The sequence below is a fragment of the Haemaphysalis longicornis genome, unplaced genomic scaffold, assembly GCF_048455015.1.
Source record: "Haemaphysalis longicornis isolate Haplotype H1 unplaced genomic scaffold, Haemaphysalis longicornis Haplotype H1 scaffold_2, whole genome shotgun sequence".
In the NCBI taxonomy this organism is placed as follows: domain Eukaryota; kingdom Metazoa; phylum Arthropoda; class Arachnida; order Ixodida; family Ixodidae; genus Haemaphysalis; species Haemaphysalis longicornis.
Window position 1 is genome coordinate 277,997,048 of NW_027526295.1, and position 17,465 is coordinate 278,014,512.

The 17,465-nt window shown below is 49.7% G+C and overlaps 1 protein-coding gene across 1 annotated transcript in view; it reads left to right on the top strand.

Annotated features, from left to right (window-relative positions):
- Positions 1–1,097: 1,097 nt before the first annotated feature.
- Positions 1,098–17,465, top strand: part of LOC144170745 (gonadotropin-releasing hormone receptor-like) — a 31,890-nt gene continuing 15,522 nt past the window's right edge. The window contains exon 1 of the mRNA XM_077700725.1: positions 1,098–1,233. The gene's annotated coding sequence lies outside the window, so the exon portion shown is untranslated. The remainder of the gene's footprint in view (positions 1,234–17,465) is intronic.

A 17,465-nucleotide genomic window follows, 5' to 3' on the forward strand; every position in this document is an offset into this window, starting at 1 on the left:
AATGCAAAAGCATTAAATGGCCCATTGATGAAGAAATCTCCAGAAATTCAGACAATTGTCTACGAATCCATAGCATTCTTATGCCGCTTGTCCAGAATGTGTTCTTTAAAACCAAGTATGGCTATGAATAGCAAAATACCTAGGAATTTTTTGTTCTTTTAAGTTTTCTTTTGCTTCTTTTTCCTAAGACTCTAAATTTATACCATTATACCGAGGAAGTGTGTTTAGTTCACCAATTTCTTTTCGGAGATGCAAGGCGTACTGCAGAGTTAGTCCGCTGACGATGTATTTTTATTCGTATTTCCTATGTTGTTTTACGGTCTTTTTTGTTCCCTCTTCGGTAATTTTGGGAAGATGTATAACCGGCATATTTTCGATTTTGCCATGCCAGATCATTTTCGTTCACATTCTGATTTTTATTGTTTTATGAATTATTGGTTTTTCAAAATTATGTTCCACCAATTCCACTTACGCTATTATAACGATTAAAGGTGTTACTTTCGCCAAATAAGCGATTTTCTGGAAATGCAGGGCATTACACGGCTCGCCATTTTCGCTATTTTTAATTGGTATTTTGGAAGTTCTCCTGCGAACTTTTTTTAGTTTTTATTTTGGTTGATGGGAGATATATAAGATGCATTTTTTATAACTGTCAGATGGTATTTTTTTATTGTATTTTTTCTATTTTCCTATTTATTTGTTTTCAAAAATTGTGGCTGACCAATTATCTCCATTTACGCTATTATAACAATTAAAAAAGTTACACCAGCCAAATCGGCATTTTGCGAAAAAGCAGGACGTGTTGCACGGTCCGGGCTGTGTCAGTACTCGGCAAAGAATGCTACGCATCAAAAGCCGGTGTACGGAGTCTACAGGAACTAAACAGTTTCTCAACCTCCCATTGGCTGTGACACGTTGAACGTATACCCTCATTGGCCAACGGTAGCCTCCGGGACTTCATGTTTTCTGCGCGTCCCAACAGTACTCGCAGAGTGCTGCCCTTGCCCACCAAATAGCAGGCACCCCGCGACGGGTATTGGCGTGAGCTTACGACTGGGTTAAGTGGTCCATTTCTCTTGGGCATGCGCAGAGCCACGTGGGCATCGGGGAGTGCGGCACTGGCTGCGGCCGCCACTCGGCGTCCAGCGGCAGTGACACGTCAACAAGCCCGTCCGCGCTGCTCTTCCCCAATGACGCAACGGTCACCAATGAGCCAGGCGGCTCTACGCATCAGTACGTATACCGTACCGGTATCAAGTCTGCAGCACGCATTTACATCGCCGGTGATCGCAACCTGGGCAGTAGCGAAAAGTGGCCGTCCACTCCAGTAGACCGTACATTGCCCGCAGCGAAACTCGAAAATATTACCAGCAGCGCAAAACACAAAGTTGTGCTAAATGGTATTGAATTATACATAATGGTCAGGAGAGCAGTTTAATGTTGAATTCTAACAGAAGATAAGGAGCACTTTCAGAACAATCTTTTAGAGCTAAAGTTCTACTACGCCACATCTCTCAAGACATTCATCGCGTTGCAGTGACCTTCAGCCGCCGGTGCGCAAGCGGCGTCTTCCTTATCGCTTCTTTCACTCGGAGACTCTCGGCGCCGGCTGTGCCATCTGAGCGTGAGCTTCAGCGCAATCGAAAGGCTGAACCCAACAATTCCGTAGATGTAGCTGGACGGCTGGCTGCGAAATTGCAAGCAAAGACAAACTTTCACGAAACATTGCGTGCACCGTCTTCGCTTTCGCTCTTGATAACTAGGTTTGGAGCGGATACTGAGGCATTTTCGACCCGTTTATAGCAAACACGCCCTAATGCCACATTGAGAGCGCCGTCTCAGCGAAGGTCGCTCCGAGGAGCTAGAGAAGTTGCCTCCAAAAGTGGGTTGATTCGACCGGAACTCACGAGCCGTTTCTTCCTCTCGCGTGACGGTGTCGCCGTTTGCTTCCGGTCTACTCTACATTTCGAACCGCCTTGGCACAGTGAACTATCCGTGGCGCCCGCTCCGGGTCCACAAAGCGGAAATAGATGCCGGACGCCGTGTCGCGCTCGCGCTCTTGCTTTTTGGCGAAAGGGAGTCGGACTCAAGCAGCTTAAGCTTGGAAGAAAGCTGCGAGGAAGGCGGCTCCGACGTCGACCCGACGGACACGCCGTGTGAACATGTTTTTCGCTGTTTTTTTTTATTTTTCGGGGGGGGGGGGAGTAGGGGGGGGGGGCTTTCTGCGTCGAAGAAACCTTGGCCAAAGGTGGCGTTGGGCATCCTAGAAACCTGGAATCTACTAGTCGGGGACCACTCGTCACAAGGCCCCTCGTCATAGGCCAACTTGTCACAGCTAAAGTGTCAGGAATGTCAACTTGTCATAGGGCATTTCGTACGAGTAATTCTCCTGTTACTGGAATATTCGTCACACAAAAAACTAGTATTAGGAAGTTATTTTGGAGCGTCAAAGCTATGTTTCCGCCTCATATGCATAGTCTTTATAGAAAAGGTGAGTGTGCGTCAGTTTTTAGCGCAGGAAGTTAGGTTAATAAACCGTCACACCTCATTAATTATATAAAAATGATAAGTGGATTCAAATTTATATTACAAGACACGCAGAACAAGCAAACTAAATGCGATAAATGATGCAGTAAACAAGTTGTGCATGAAATGGAAAAGGTTGTTTATTGTGCAAGCTTTGTAGTGCTGTACTATTTGTACTATTGTCGTCCTGCCCCGCTCTCTCCATGTGTACGCGTTTTCAAGGCTGGGTTCTGTCGTTCTTCACTACACCAGTTTAGAAGCGCATGTTCCGGGTAATATTCCGAAGCGTATTGACTGGGGCTCGGCTGTCGTGATGATCCAAGATTCTTGCGGTGCGATTGTTGACATCTTGGTATATGAGTGCGAGGCGGGGGTGGGGGGAGAAGGAAGCTTCTGTCCGACGTCTAACTGGGTCTAACAAGTTCCTGCAGCCCTTGCTCACCCTTCAGGCACTTGAAGGCTTACAGCGCGGCAGCTGCGTTTAAAGGGTTAACACATGCCCAGGTCACACCATCACGTGGTGACATAGACCTCGCCATCAGCCTCGTCAACTGCAGCTCTAACTAAAGTACCATTGTCGATACCATCTAAGCACCCAACCTTAAAGCCCCTGTACGATCAGCGCTTGAAACAAGTGCAGGTCGCGCTGACCCCTCCACCTTCCCCTCTTCTCCAAAAGAAAAGAACCCGCCCTTCAGGGCGTTAAACACGCAACACGCACGCAGGTCGCAGAGACCACCCCCACGTCCATTTAAACATCTGCAACGGGTTTACCTCTCTCGAAACCCGCCTCAGACCAGCTTTCAACGCCAATTTCCGGTCAACGCTTCAAGGCCTTTGTTCAAGCCGCCGTGGTGCAGCGAAGTCCATGCGACGATACGGCAACTTTCCCGAGAGTTCCCATCTCGAGGTGGCATGATACCAAAAGGCTGGTGGGACGAGATGACCTATGACGAGTTCTTTGGTGCCGAGTGGGCTCGTTCGCGGAATCCAGATGGCGCGTGTAGGGAAGCGGGTGCTTTTGAAAGTGCATGAAGCAAGAGGTGCCGAAAACGTGCTGTTAGGCTCATGTATTGTGAACTAGAAGAGTTCTATAGTTCATATCAGAAGCTAGCTGCAGCACTGTGGAGGCTACATTGTTGTCCCCCTCAGGGCGCCTAACTCACCGCGAAGGAAGCGACAAAAGGCGCCGGGGCCGTGCGGTGCCACTTGCCGAGAGGGGAGAAGGGAGTGTCCTTTCAGAATCCCCTTCACGGCGGATTAGGCGCCCTCAGTGGGAGCACTATTGATAACAATGTAGCCTCCACAGTGCTGCAGCTAGCTTGTGATATGAACTATAGTTCATTTAGCTCTCGTTTAGGCAATACGCTCCGGCGGTAGCGAGTGCGTACCGAATGCAGCTTCGGAGAGACTGAGATGAAGGGCAACATTTATCCATCATTTCCATGCTCGAGGTTTGAGTTAGGGAAAGGGGGTGGCAAGTGCGGGTTCTGGCTACATCTGCACACTATGTTGCACAGGGTGACTGAGTGTGTACATGACTTGCATTAAGGCGAATGCTGATTAGGGAACTGCATTCGGAGTCGGACTGGGCGTGGGGACATGTTGGTTTGAAGTTAACGAAGTGTAGAGCCTCGCTTTTTTTTATTGTTAATGGACCTTTTTCCAGTAGCGCTCTGAGAGTCCGCTACACTCGCTCCCTGCGCCCGATTCGCCATAATTGGGTGGCGAAATGCCTATAAACCGACGCCATGCTGGATTAGCCAGTTGCGAGCGCTTGAGCCAGCCAAGCGCTGCTTCGTTTTCTGAGCTCTGCTATCTCTGTCTTTTTCACCATTTTCATCCTTTTTAGCTTTACCGCACTCACTTTAACGTTGTTCGCGTACTTTATGGTGTACTGTCACTGTTGGTGTCGAGACACAAAGCACGTGCGCAGGTTTCCGAAGGGGCACCTGCTGCGGGATGCCCCACTTTTGTGCTGCGGTAAACTGCGTGAACCTCTCTTACTGCGGCTGTGGCCTGAGAAAGTTCTTGAGAAAGTTCTTGAGATTCTTGATAAAGTTCCACCCACGCCGCATCTGACATTCGCATGACGAACCAGCTTGCGTGGGGTCGTAATGCCGCTCCAACTCCCAAGCGGCGATGGCTGGCAGACCTCTAGGTCGGTTTGCCACCTCACTTCGCTTAAAACACTCCAAAACGGCCAAAACGAAGGCGCTACGGCGGCCATCGAAGAATTTCTCTGCCACCAAAACCATGCGTGGCGTCTGGGACAGCTTCCTCAACTGCGTAGGGCAGGCAGAAAAAAAAGAGGGCGTGTTCTTTCGTAATCCCCCAAGTGCGGTTTGGGCGGCCGTCTCGAGGGGGCTACGTTATTGAAAAAGGTCCATTGCGGATGTGCTTGTCGATAGATTCGATGTTCTATCCTGTAATGTTTGGCAATGCATCAGCCCTTCGAGGGACCAGAATCCACTGCAGAGCGCGGCGATATTGCAATTCAACATTGGTAGTTTCAAGCGAGCATTTATGTGTACTTCATGTTCAAGCATTCTTTCACTGTAGCTGGGAGGAGTAATTTAATTAATTGATTGATATATTGACAGATTAGTTGATTGATCGGCATATTGATTGATTGACCGACTGACAGACACACAGACAGACTGACAGACGCACAGACAGACAGACAGACAGACAGACAGACAGGTACTTTGCTAATCTTTGTCAACATGCCCGTGCCTCCTCATTCGATTCGTTCAACAATTACGCTGCCTACGCTGCACGCCCTATAAACAAACTCGATCGCATGAATCATATCATGTCATACAATGATATCATATTGTCGGGAACCGCGGGGTCGCAGCGCCGCGCAAGAGAAAGAGTACCAGCGTGGCAGGCTTTCATAATCGAACTGCCCGTGCCGTGCTGACCACCAAGCACGCGTAGCTCGTTTCTTTATTCTCCTCGTCATTCATAGACGGCGCCAAGGCGCTGGCTAAGAGCGCCGGCGAAGGGGCGCTACAGGGCCCCCCGCCCAGGCGGAATGTCGAACTTAACGCGACGGCGAGGCAGATAGGCGTTGGTGTTGGTGGCGAGTAGTTGGGTGTTTAGGCCTGCGATGTTTGAGCGGAGTTCGTTGGGTGGCGTCTCGAGGTAGGCCGTTTTGAGGCGGTCCAACGAGATGACTTCTTCGCGGCCATTCAGCAGGATGGTGGCAGACTTCTCCGTCTTGTTAAGGACACGGTACGGCCCATCGTAGGAATGAGTAAGAGGCGCCTTTACAGCGTCTCACCTGAGGAAAACGTGTGTCGAAGACGCAAGGTCTGGATGCACAAAGATGCGGTGGTCAGAAGACCGAGGCGGGACCGGTCGCAGATGCTGCATGCAGTCCTGTAGGCATTGGAGTCACTCAAGCGGCGGGGGCGAGGAGGCCGAAGGGACGAACAAGTCATCAGGAAGCCGCAGTGGTGCGCCGTAGACAAGTTCAGCAGTTGAACAGCCGAGGTTGCGACGAAGGACGGCACGCAGGCCAAGCAGCCCTACAGGAAGGGGATCGACTTAGTGCTCTCGATCCAGGCACGCAGTGAGAGCACTTTTTAGCTGGCGATGGATTCGCTCAACGATGCCGTTGGTACAGGGATGGAATGCCGTAGTGCGGCAGTGGTTAGTGCCAAGCAGGCGGCTGAGGGAAGTGAACAGAGTACATTCAAACTGCCTGCCTCGATCTGTGGTAACAATGCCGGGGCAGCCGAAACGGCAAACCCATGCCGAAACGAAGGCCTTTGCGACCGTTTCTGCCGTAATATCCGGAATTGGTACGGCTTCTGACCACCGGGTGAAGCGGTCAATCATTGTGAGAATGTACCGACAGTCCGACCAAATGTACCGAAATGGTCCTACCAGAATGTACCGAAATGGTCCTACCAAATCAAGATGCACGTGGTCAAAGCCACAGCTAGGTGGCAAAAAAGGCTGCGTGGGAGTCTTCGTGTGGCGGGTCACCTTGGCTGTCTGACACGTGAGGCACGAACGGGCCCACTGGCGGACATCAGTGTTGATACTCGGCCAGACGTACCACTGTGTAACGAGGCGCTGAGTGGCTCGGATGCTGGGGTGGCATATGTCGTGGAGTGAGTGAAAAACAGCACGACGAAAGGCAGCCGGAACGAAGGGTCGAGGCGCCACCGCTGACATGTCACACAACTGTCAGCCAGGCACGAACGAATGAGGCACAAGTTGTAGACGGAAGGATCCCGGGTGGTCCCGCAGTGCTTGCAGCTCAGGGTCTTCAATCTGCGCCTGAGCAAGGCGTTCCCAGTCCACAGCAGATGCAGCACTGCCGATGGAGGTAATGCGTGAAAGCGCGTCAGCAGCCTCGTTGTCGGTACCTTTGATGTGCCGAATGTCCGTCGTGAATTCCGAAATATAGGCGAGCTGGCGGAGTTCCCCTGCGACGTACTTGGAGGAGTTCGTACGGAAAACGTACGCCAGAGGCTTATGGTTCGTGAGAACGTGAAAGGACTGGCACTCGAAAACAGTACCGGAAGGGCTGGATGGTGGCGTAAATGGCGAGCAGCTCACGACGAAAACGCTATAGCGCGTCTCGGTAGGTTGGAGCTTCCGAGAGAAAAACCCAGCGGGTGCCACTCGCAGTCGATTCTCTGCTGGAGAACAGCGCCGATTGCAACGCTGGAAGCATCCACCATGATGCGAGTGGGGACGTCGGTTCTCTGGTGGATGAGAAGCACCGAATCGGTGACGGCTTGTTTAGCAACGTTGAAAGCGCCTTGAACTTCGGGAGACCAGGAAATTGTGGATGAGGAGCTCTTGGTTGTGCGAAGAAGCTCAGTCAGTGGATGCAGAAGCTCGGCGCAGTAGGGTATAAAGCGTCGCGAGAAATTCACCAGGCCCAGGAACTCACGAAGCTGGCTGAGGCTGGTAGGTTCTGGGAAGTCCTTCACGGCTTGAACGTGAGAGGATAAAGGGCGAATTCCCAGTGCCGAGATGTGATGGCCTAGGAACTCGAGCTCGGAAGTCCCGAAGACGCATTTCTGGGCGTTGACAACGAGGCCACATTTTTGAAGGCGTTGAAAGAGTTTGGAGGTGACGGTCGTGTTCTTGTGGAGTCGGACTCGCGACGAGGATGTCGTCAATGTACGCAAATACAGTCGGAAGGCCGCGCGTCACCTCGGCATTGAACCTTTGAAATATTTGAGCTGCGTTGCGTAGCCCAAATGGCATGCGCACATACTCAAACAAGCCGAAGGATGTAGTGATGGCCGTCTTCGGGATATCGGCACGCTCGACGGGGATTTGGTGATACGCCTTGACTAGGTCCACTTTGCTAAAGATTCCACCCTTCCAAGTGGCTTGTGAAATCCTGGATGGGGGGGTAGCGGATAGGGGTGCTTGGGCGGCTGCTTTAAGTTGCAAGGTCTCGTAACCTCAGGGAAGTCTCTGAGGATTCTTGCGTACGGGCATAAGGGAAGCAGCGTGCGGATGCCAGTTGGAGCGACAGTAGACAGTACGCCAAGGATGGAAAGGCGCGTCTTGCTGTCAATCAGGCGATGGTGACGCATGCTGGCGTCTAGGTCAAAATGGCTCAGGAAATCGGAGCCGAGGATGGGCTGACTGACGTCGGCTACTACGAAGACCCACCGGAATGCGCGCCGCAAACCAACGTCGAGGGTAAGGGACCGCAGACCATGCGTGGCCATAGAGGTAGAGTTCGCTGCACGCAGCGTAGGTCCAGGTGATTTAGAAGTACGCTCATTCTTGGTGGCCGGTAATACACTGACCTCATAACCTGTGTCTACCAGAAAGTGCAAACCAGAAATGCGATCCATGACCAGGAAAAGGCGGCCAGATTGTAAGGCGAGGTCACCTGCCGCCATCAGTGATCTCGCGTCGCGTTTCCCGACCAGCTGTATGGGGAAGTTCAGTGACGGGTGCGGTGCCGGAAAGTGCGACGGTACCAGCAGATAGACGATCTTCGAGGGCTGCGGGGGCCAGAACTTCCCGGGGAAGACGAACGATGGTTAGGACATGGGGAGGAGCCGCATTGGCTATCATAGGACGTCCGAAGCGCTTCAATGGAAGTGGCGAGTTGATCGATCCGAGCCTGTAAGCGGCACACGGCTGATGGCTCCGTTGTCGAAGCGAGGGTGGCGACTGAGGGAGAAGTCTCGTCGTGAACTCTATCAGCAAGCTCGGCGGCGCGGTCCAGGGTCAAGTCCCCTGCAGCAGCTAAAACGATGCAAATGGACAGTGGTAAGCGCTGCAGAAAGAGCTTCTTTAAAAGCGTACCGTTCAAGTCCACGTTGCTCGCGCCCACAAGCTGTCGCATGGTGTTGAGCAGCTTGGAGGAGGGCCGATCACCAAGCTCTTCGTGGCTGAGCAGGTACCGGAGGCGCGTGCGCTCGGGCGCCGTGGTTCGGTCCAGAATACTCTGCTTGATCCGCTCGTACGGAGCATCGCCCACAGGGGCAACTATGACGTCTGCCACTTCATTAGCCACCTCAGGAGGCAGGTTGCAAAGCAAGTGGCGAAACCGAGTAATCTCTGCGATGACGCGGTGCAGATCGAAGACGGCTTCGACCTGGGCGAACCAAACCTGCGGGTTCTTGCGCCAGAAGGTAGGCAGACGGAGCTGTATGACTGCGACGTCCGGCGGCTGCGAGGAAGCGTCAGGCAAGAGAGGGCCTGAGGACGCAAGGTTGCTGGGGTCGGTCATGTCTTAGTTCGAAGTCACCACTGTCGGGAACCGCGGGGTCGCAGCGCATCGCAAGAGAAAGAGCACCAGTGCAAGAGCAAGAGAAAGAGCATCAGAATGGAACTGCCCGTGCCGTGCTGACCACCAAGCACGCGCAGCTCGTTTCTTTATTCTCCTCGTCTTTCATAGGCGGCGCCAAGGCGCCGGCTAAGAGCGACGGTGAAGGGGCGCTACAATATCATATCATTATGTTACCTCACCATGGCAGCAACCCTTGGAGGGACCTCATACCATTTTATTGTTAGCACATATTTACTTCGGGTGCGACACGTCTATAGTTAGCAATTTTAATCGGTTTTCCCTCATGCAACGACGGAAATGTCAATAAGCATCGTTACTCTAGACGGCGAGTATGAAGCGGGTGTGTCCCCCATAGCGGAGCAGATCTTTGGTGTTCTCCCTCGCCTAAAATAAATCCCCACAATTAATGGTGAGAGCAGTTTGCAAGTTGCATCGGGTGGCGATTTAAGGACAGATGCGTTTCATTGTTTATCGTTTGCTCATTTTGTAAACCACACAAGTCGAGGCGGATATTGCCACAACTATCAGAAACACCTGGCCTGGTGATTAATATTTTCAATTTTTTCTTTAGCGCGTAGTGCAGGAAACAGCTATGTGTAATAAGCAGAGAGAGAGAAGCCACTCATGAATGAACATGCCTCAGGTGAGAAACTATCGGAAAAGCGACAGTCGTCTGCCAACAGCGTCTCTTGGGAACACGCCCGCGGCGCAACTTTCAGATACAGTCATGAAAGCAGGAACTTCCCGTGTCCCCAAGCGCCCACCATTGGGCTTCAAGATTTGGGGTCTCGACTGACTTCCCAGTGACAGGCATATGTCTTGGCGATTAGTCGCGTAGTCATTAAGGCGTACCTGCGAAGAACTATACCTGGCGCGAGTCGTTTCTGCAGGACGGCAGCTCTCAGACAGGAGCAGCAGCTGCCAACGCAAACACTCTTTTCTTTATCAAGCCAAGTGTAATCGCTGCGTCTAGAAAGCAGAACCTGTAAACAGAACAACATAGCGCAGCTCACTGGGACGCGTATAATTGTCCAGTTTTGTCAGGAATTAAAAATGTCGTTATTACTGCATGGTTTGCCACCGCTGAACTCTGCGGAATGTTTTTGTAGGCGAATGCAAACTGACAGGAACCAACGGAAGTAACCTACACGAACTGTCCGGCGTCTGCCCGAATCCTCCTTCCGGAAGGAAATAGAGCACGTTTCGCACCACTTCAATCCCATCACGAGCATTTGCATGGAGATTGAAAGCTGTCCTCCACAACCACGTGCGGGACGGACTCCCATTTTATCCATTCGTCGTCACAAAAAGAAATGTGTGAATAGCGCAAAAACAAGACAAATAGCGCAAAGAGGGAAATGTTTCTCCGCTCGACGTCCGACACGATGTCGATTCTACCTTGAAAACGGACCTGTCTAAACGGAACAGAGGAGACTACTTTGCAGGAATTGGATATTCTAGAGAACAATAGAGATTGACCTTAGGTCGGCTCATGTATAAAAACCCGATGTATAGTGCTGCAACATTGCCAGATCTGGCTTCTCGGAGCTTGACAGCCGACATCTGAGGTTGGACAAGGAAGGTTTCGGAGATTTGAAACCTTTACCTTCCGTTTTTTTTAAATGTCTGATGTCTGCACCTTTTTCTTCACTTAGCTGTAATTTTTTATCCACCCTTTCTTCTCCAGTTTTTCTCATTTCCTTCTTTTTTCATATTTTTAGTTTTAGAACATTGCTCCGAGAGGTGTGGCCGTCAGGGTCCTATTACTCATATCTGCGCCTCCCACTTTTGATATTACAGTTAAACCTTTATGTTACAAACTTCTATGTAACGAATTCTTGCATTTAACGAACTTTTTCAATTCTCTATTGGCAGGCCCATTCAAACCCACGTGTTTGCGACGGTTTCCATCTATCGAACACTGTTTTATCGAACGCCGTTTTATCGAAAAAATGCCCGTTTTATCTATGCCAGTTTATCGAGCAACCTACGTCCGTTTGACCTACGTCCGTCACGTCCGTTTTATCGAAAGTGTGCTTTTGTTGCGTTCACTGTCATTTTCAGTGTTTATATTATATAACTGCCGTTGCGTTAACCTAATCTCCAGCTTGTTTCATTCGACATTGTCGCGGTCGTGCATTATGTGCAAGAACCGGCATATGTATGTTAACGCGTCTTTCCCGCCTTTCCCTTGTTTTCGAGCACCTTTATTTTTATAAGACTTTTATTAATTTTTGGCGCGTTAATTGATACCTTCCAAGCATGCATATTCCTAGTTTTTGGATTACAACACTGTTACCCACTAGGCGAGCAACCCTGAACCCGTGCGCAATATTCCTTAAGTGTTCGGGGTATTTCGATTAGTATTTCAAATATACACCTTGCGTCAATGTTCATCATTACGTGATCCGTAGTTTTCTCCTTCCACCATTTTCCTAGTCACGCGGTCTGCCCGCAATTCCTACTGTGACCATGTGGTCGTATTTTTTTCACCTTGGAGAAATATCGCGTCGAGAACTTTGAAAAGATTAGTGATAAATAATTGACCCGGGCGGGGTGGAGGGGATTCGACGGTGAAAGTGAGGCCCCGAAAGAGGAGGTGGGAGGCGTCACGGACTCATTGGCTTCGATAGCCGCCGTCCCGGGAACTCTGCCCGAATAACCCGAGCCGACTACTGCGTGGCCAAAACAAGCCCTTTGGCAAAACTGATTACTCAGCCGGCGCTATTGTGCGGTACATCTCATCCTAGTTCGCTCTTCCAGCACCAAAGTCATCATTAATTGGTGATTCACCCCACAACCTGGAAGCTTGTTGCCTGAAAACCGTGACCTGCTAAGGTGCAAAGAGGGGGAAAAAGATGGAGACAAACCAACCGGCCGTATGGGGAGCAATATTGTAACTCACTTTTTTTTAATCTTTAGTTCTACGTAAGTCGTTGAGAACAGTAGGACAAGAATTGGCACCCCAGTAGAAATAAACACCTGGCCGATACCATAGAAATGTCGAAATCGGCGGGAAGCTTTGACTGGCTGTCCAATTGGATTTTTGACTTTGGACGGACAAGCTCTGATTTGATTGATTTTGGGGTTTAAAGCGACGAAGCTACAGATGAGCTATGAAGCGCGCCGTAGCTCAGACTCCGTATTAATTTTGACCACCTGGGGACATTTCACGTGCGCCGAAATTTCGACACCCTCGGGTTAACGCTTTTTGTTTTTGTCTGAAAACCGGTCACCGCGGCAGGGATCCAACCCGCGACCTATGCCTCAGAAGCACAGCGTAAAGCCACTAACAGTGCTTTAGCCACTGCGCCACCACGGCGGTATAAGTACACGCGGGCAGAAGTACCTGGCTTACACATACAGACGCGGCAAAATGATTATGTGCTAATGCAAAAGCAGAGTATTAAAAACTAAGAAGCAAATCACGGCGTTCTAGCCTTTACGCCACAATGACGTGGTATGCTGCGGATAAGATTGGGGGCCAGAGGGAGAAGGAGATTCGTTATAGCAGTTCCGCCGGAGCAATGACCAGAGCAAAAAATGTGTGGAGAAAAACTTTGCGCATCGCAAAAACATGAAGCGCACACAGGAAATAAAAGGCGGCTACTATAAATACTACAAATTTGTAAATAATAAATAACGGTTGTGGAGACAAGGTTTTTAATTACATAGCGTAGAGGAAACTAAAAGAAATGTACTGCAAATTTTCTTAGATGGAAAGGTTGAAAAAAATATTTCTGATAACGTGACTTCGATAAAACGTCGGTCGATAAAACGCCGTTCGATAAAACGGCTTCGCGAAAACGACGTTCGATTTCGATAAACTGCCCGGACCCCGTTTGCGACAACTCTGGTGCGAGAGCGTTGCGACGGTTAACCTTTACGTAACAAATTCGCTACGCTGATGAGCCATTTTTTTGCACTTTTTCTGAAAAATCGGCGGGTTAAATGCACTGATCTAGCGAACTTCGCCCGCACCGCAAACTAACGCGCGCTTCTAGTGTGAGTGCGGTGTCGGTAAGGTGCTAGGCCTGACTCTCCGCGTGTAGTCACGTCGGTTCATCGAGGATGAGTTCTGCTGCCAGATAACGAGATGAGTTGTTTTTTCAATACAAGCTTGCAATTTTAAATGCCGTCTCCACCGTCGATAACGCAGAATGTTGCCGCCAGGAACAGTACTCCAGCTAGCACCCTTTAAACAATTTATTTTGATTGCGGCAAAGAGAATCAAGTTCGCTAAAGGCGCCTTTTCGGCATAAGTTTGATCCTTGAAACGGGTGAGCCACCGAAAAGTGTCAAAAGGCAAAAGTTATACTTCAGCTGCGTTTGTGAATACGGCGGTAAGTGACCTTCCGTGTGCCGTGTAGTGACTAAATTCGTGCGAATGCAGCAGCCGCAAATCACGCAGTTTTTCACTTGAAATAAATCTTTTTAAGGGTGAGTGCACCATCACTCATAACTGGCATTTTGCTTTCGTTTCTGCCTCATTCACGAGAGCCTTAACTCGAAACCTGCATGCAACGAAAAATTGCGAATTGTTTTCAACTTCTTTATGTCCAGGTTTAACTGTACTTGAGGTTTCTGGCTCTCATGGTGCGCTATGCTACTGTAAAATCTCGAAAAAATTTAGAAAAATCAAAATCTCAGATTTGACGGATTGAGGTATAGCGTGTCACGAGGGAATAGAGTTATGATTACAGTGCAGGATTTCTATCGTAAAATGATTCACAGCGTGTTCAGTAGAAGAAAGGGGAAGTGAGTTCGCACAATTTCGTACGTGCAGTGTCCTCTCCCGGATAAACACGGCCATCGTTGCAGCTGCCGTGCGTGTATAATAAAATACTAACGAACAATGTAGCCAGCACTCTATCCTGTACTTTCCCGTGAACGTGTTTACAGGCGCGTTTAAGTAAGAAACCGGTTCCTATCCCACACAATGGGAACCACATCATTGGCATCGAATGGGAGACAGACGAACGCATACTGCAGCCCGTCGAATTCGACAAGACGAAACAGACATTTTAATGACGTAGGCAAGGGTCGCGCTATGTAACACTTGTCTGGAGGCACTTCACAAACTTGTTAAATATGCATTATACATTAAGAAAGAACATTCATTTTATTCTCCAACTCACGCCTCAATGTCAAGGTGGTCTCGAAATTACACTTTCGAAAACGGCTGTCATGAGCTCCGTTGAGTGAAGACGCGTGCTGGTGGCTCCGAGAATTCTTAAAATCTGCTCACGTAGAGGCTGTTCAGACGCCGCTGTATTTGCATGGGGGCTCACGCCGACGCGACTAGGGGATAGATGCAGAAAAAAACATGATTAGTATTCTCTGGAGGGATACCTCTTGAACACGGCGAAGTATACGTACGCTACGTAAGTTCGGCGAGAAAATGCGTTTGAAGCGCCCATTCCAAATGATTTCTGCCCTCTACTGCGTGTGCTTCAAATCGTAGAAATATCTAATGGCCGTATGCTGCTTACATATTGTGATCTCTACCCTCTCTGAGAAGTCTGTGCAATAAAAAATATTTCCAAAATTTCTTTCCCCTTTGACCTGAAAGTACGGATTCGCGTAGAGAAGCCGGTGCTCGCTTCCCCGCATAAATAAGCAGGTAGTTCGATAGAACAACTTCTAAGAAGGTCGCACGTTTAGCTGCTTTTCGACATAATTTCTTCTAACCAGTTAGCCATGACCAATTCAGTGCTTGCACATGGGCGTTGTGTATAGTGGGGTGGATGGCATATAGCCGCGTGGGGTGTGGAAATGTGTTCGTTTGAAAATCTAAAAGGGTAACTTAAATCTTGCTTTCTTGTTAGCTCTTTTGTTCTTCTTCTTTTAACCAGTCATGGGAACGTTACCAGTAACAACTAACAGTGTTACCTGAGCCAAAAAAGTAACTCTGTTGCACTAACAGTTACAGAGTTTCCAAAAGTAACTTGTTTCAGTTACAGTTACTGTGAAACAATTGGCTCCAATCCACGCTGTGAAGGTGGTTGGAAAGCAAAGCTTTAACCGACACCCCCAACCATTGCCCATGTGACGTCACTTGAATTCACACATGTGGCTCTACAAAGAGTGAAAAGAGAGATTCTCCCAGCCGTTACTTGGAATTCACGGGGTGGCGTCCCGAACGCAGCAGCAGCGTCGGCCACGACCGAGCTATAGCGCTGGATGCCGCCGCCGTAACCCGGCCGTGCGTCAGCAGAAAGAAAACGGAGAGGAGCGTCTTTCGTAGGGTGAGATAGCGGAACCTAGCCATCCTGATGTGCTAGCTCGGAGCTACAGCACCGCGCGACACAAGTGTAGACACCGAAACAATTCGGCATCTGAGCTTAGTGATTCTCATTTACACTTCTTTAAACTAGTTAGCTTAGTAAGTTTGAGAATTGTGAGAAAGCTGAGAGAATTTTTATAATCGCTATTTGTCAGGACCAGTTGTTCCTTCCGCCTTTTGTAATACCTCTTAAAAACACAACCGAATTTAAAGTAATTTACGAAACGGAGTCCCGTTCGTAGCAAGCCGTGCGCGAAAGGTTGCGTTTCTCTACCGGCCAGGTGTCTGTCTGTATGTGGTCTCTACATTTTGTTTTCCCCCATTGCAAACAAATACTTCGCGTATCTTTGCCGTACGACCATTAAATCCCGTCGGGTCCGGGTTACCCCGGAGGTGCTGCCGAACAAGTTATTCAAGCCATGCGAAGGAAGTGCGCAATGGACGCGAAGCTGCGCCAAAACAGGCCCGAAACAACCGTTGCTAAAGCAGACGACAAAGCCGTACCGCCGACGCGCCCGCCAGAGAGCAAGCACCTCCACGCGGGAAACGCTGGGTAATTTCGCCGCGCCATCTACAGTGTGCTCCGTGAGTGAACCCCCCGCGTTGGGAGTTTATTGTCCCGCGCGCCGCGAAAGAACCGTTGGCTTGTATAGGTAACGTTCGATGTAAGTCTATGAGGTTTTGCTGCGCTTTTGGGAGACATGCCAATTCTCTGTCTGACGGGAGCAAATTCCTTTTAGCAACATATATTTCTTTTCTTTTGGCAACTAAAGGAAGGTTCAAAAGATGTAAAATGCTCTCTAAATCAATTGGCGCTACACCAAGATCTCACCGGCACCAAGATCTCACCGGCGCCATATCCTTAGCTGACGTAACGTTAGGTATGCAAAGCAAAAGCTTGACTGAGTCTGCTTGAGTCTTTGTTTTGTTTGGTTAAACCTTTGATTTAGCTGCATTGCCGACCACGTCTGAAGGCCGTTCGGTTTCGTGCAACGCTCACAGGAGGAGGCCGGGGCAAACGCGGCGGTGATTCATGGTGAACGCACCGTTCTCTTCGCCGGACGCTAGACGAGTCACGTTGCCCGGAACGACCCAGCGCCGCATGCATGGAAGTCTGCGGGGGTGGTTGGCTGCCTCGGCCGCAGCCGTGGTGGCGACCCCTGTAGACGCCTGAGGGCGCCCACAGCGTGCCCGGCGAATCACGGGATGCGCTTCGAGGGGCGTGTCGCCGGGGCGTGTTCTCCAGTCAAAAGGTCATTTCATCCTCCCCGAAATCGCTGGACGAAAGTAGTAAAGCTTTTCTTTAAGAGTAGCGTCGCTACGTTTCCGTTACTGTATGAATTCAAGTAATTGATCCCCAACCAATTGATGCACTTTAATTTTAGGCCCCGCGGCTGTGGCTCAGTGGCTATGGCGTTGTGCTGCTGAGCCCAAGGATGCGGCTTCGATTCCCGGTCACGGCGGCCGCTTTTCTGATGGAGGCGAAAAACGAGAACTCCCGTGTGTCCGAGATTTCGGCGCATGTTAAACATCCTCAGGTGGTCAAAATTAATCCGGAGCAACCCACTTCGGCGTGCCTCATCGCCTGTGTAGCCTGGCGCGCTTAACCTCACAATCAATCAATCAATCAATCAATCAATCAATCAATCAATCAATCAATCAATCAATCGATCGATCTATCTATCCATCAATCAATCAATAAATCAGTTTATTAATAATATACGAAGGCATGCGGGTGATCAAAGTTGCACGTGTTAAAACCCTAGACAAAGAACACCTAAGCGGTGACACATTCAAGCCCATTTCCACACCAACAATCGTCGTGTACGCCTCGTTTTGTGGCATAACCTTTTAGAGACTACA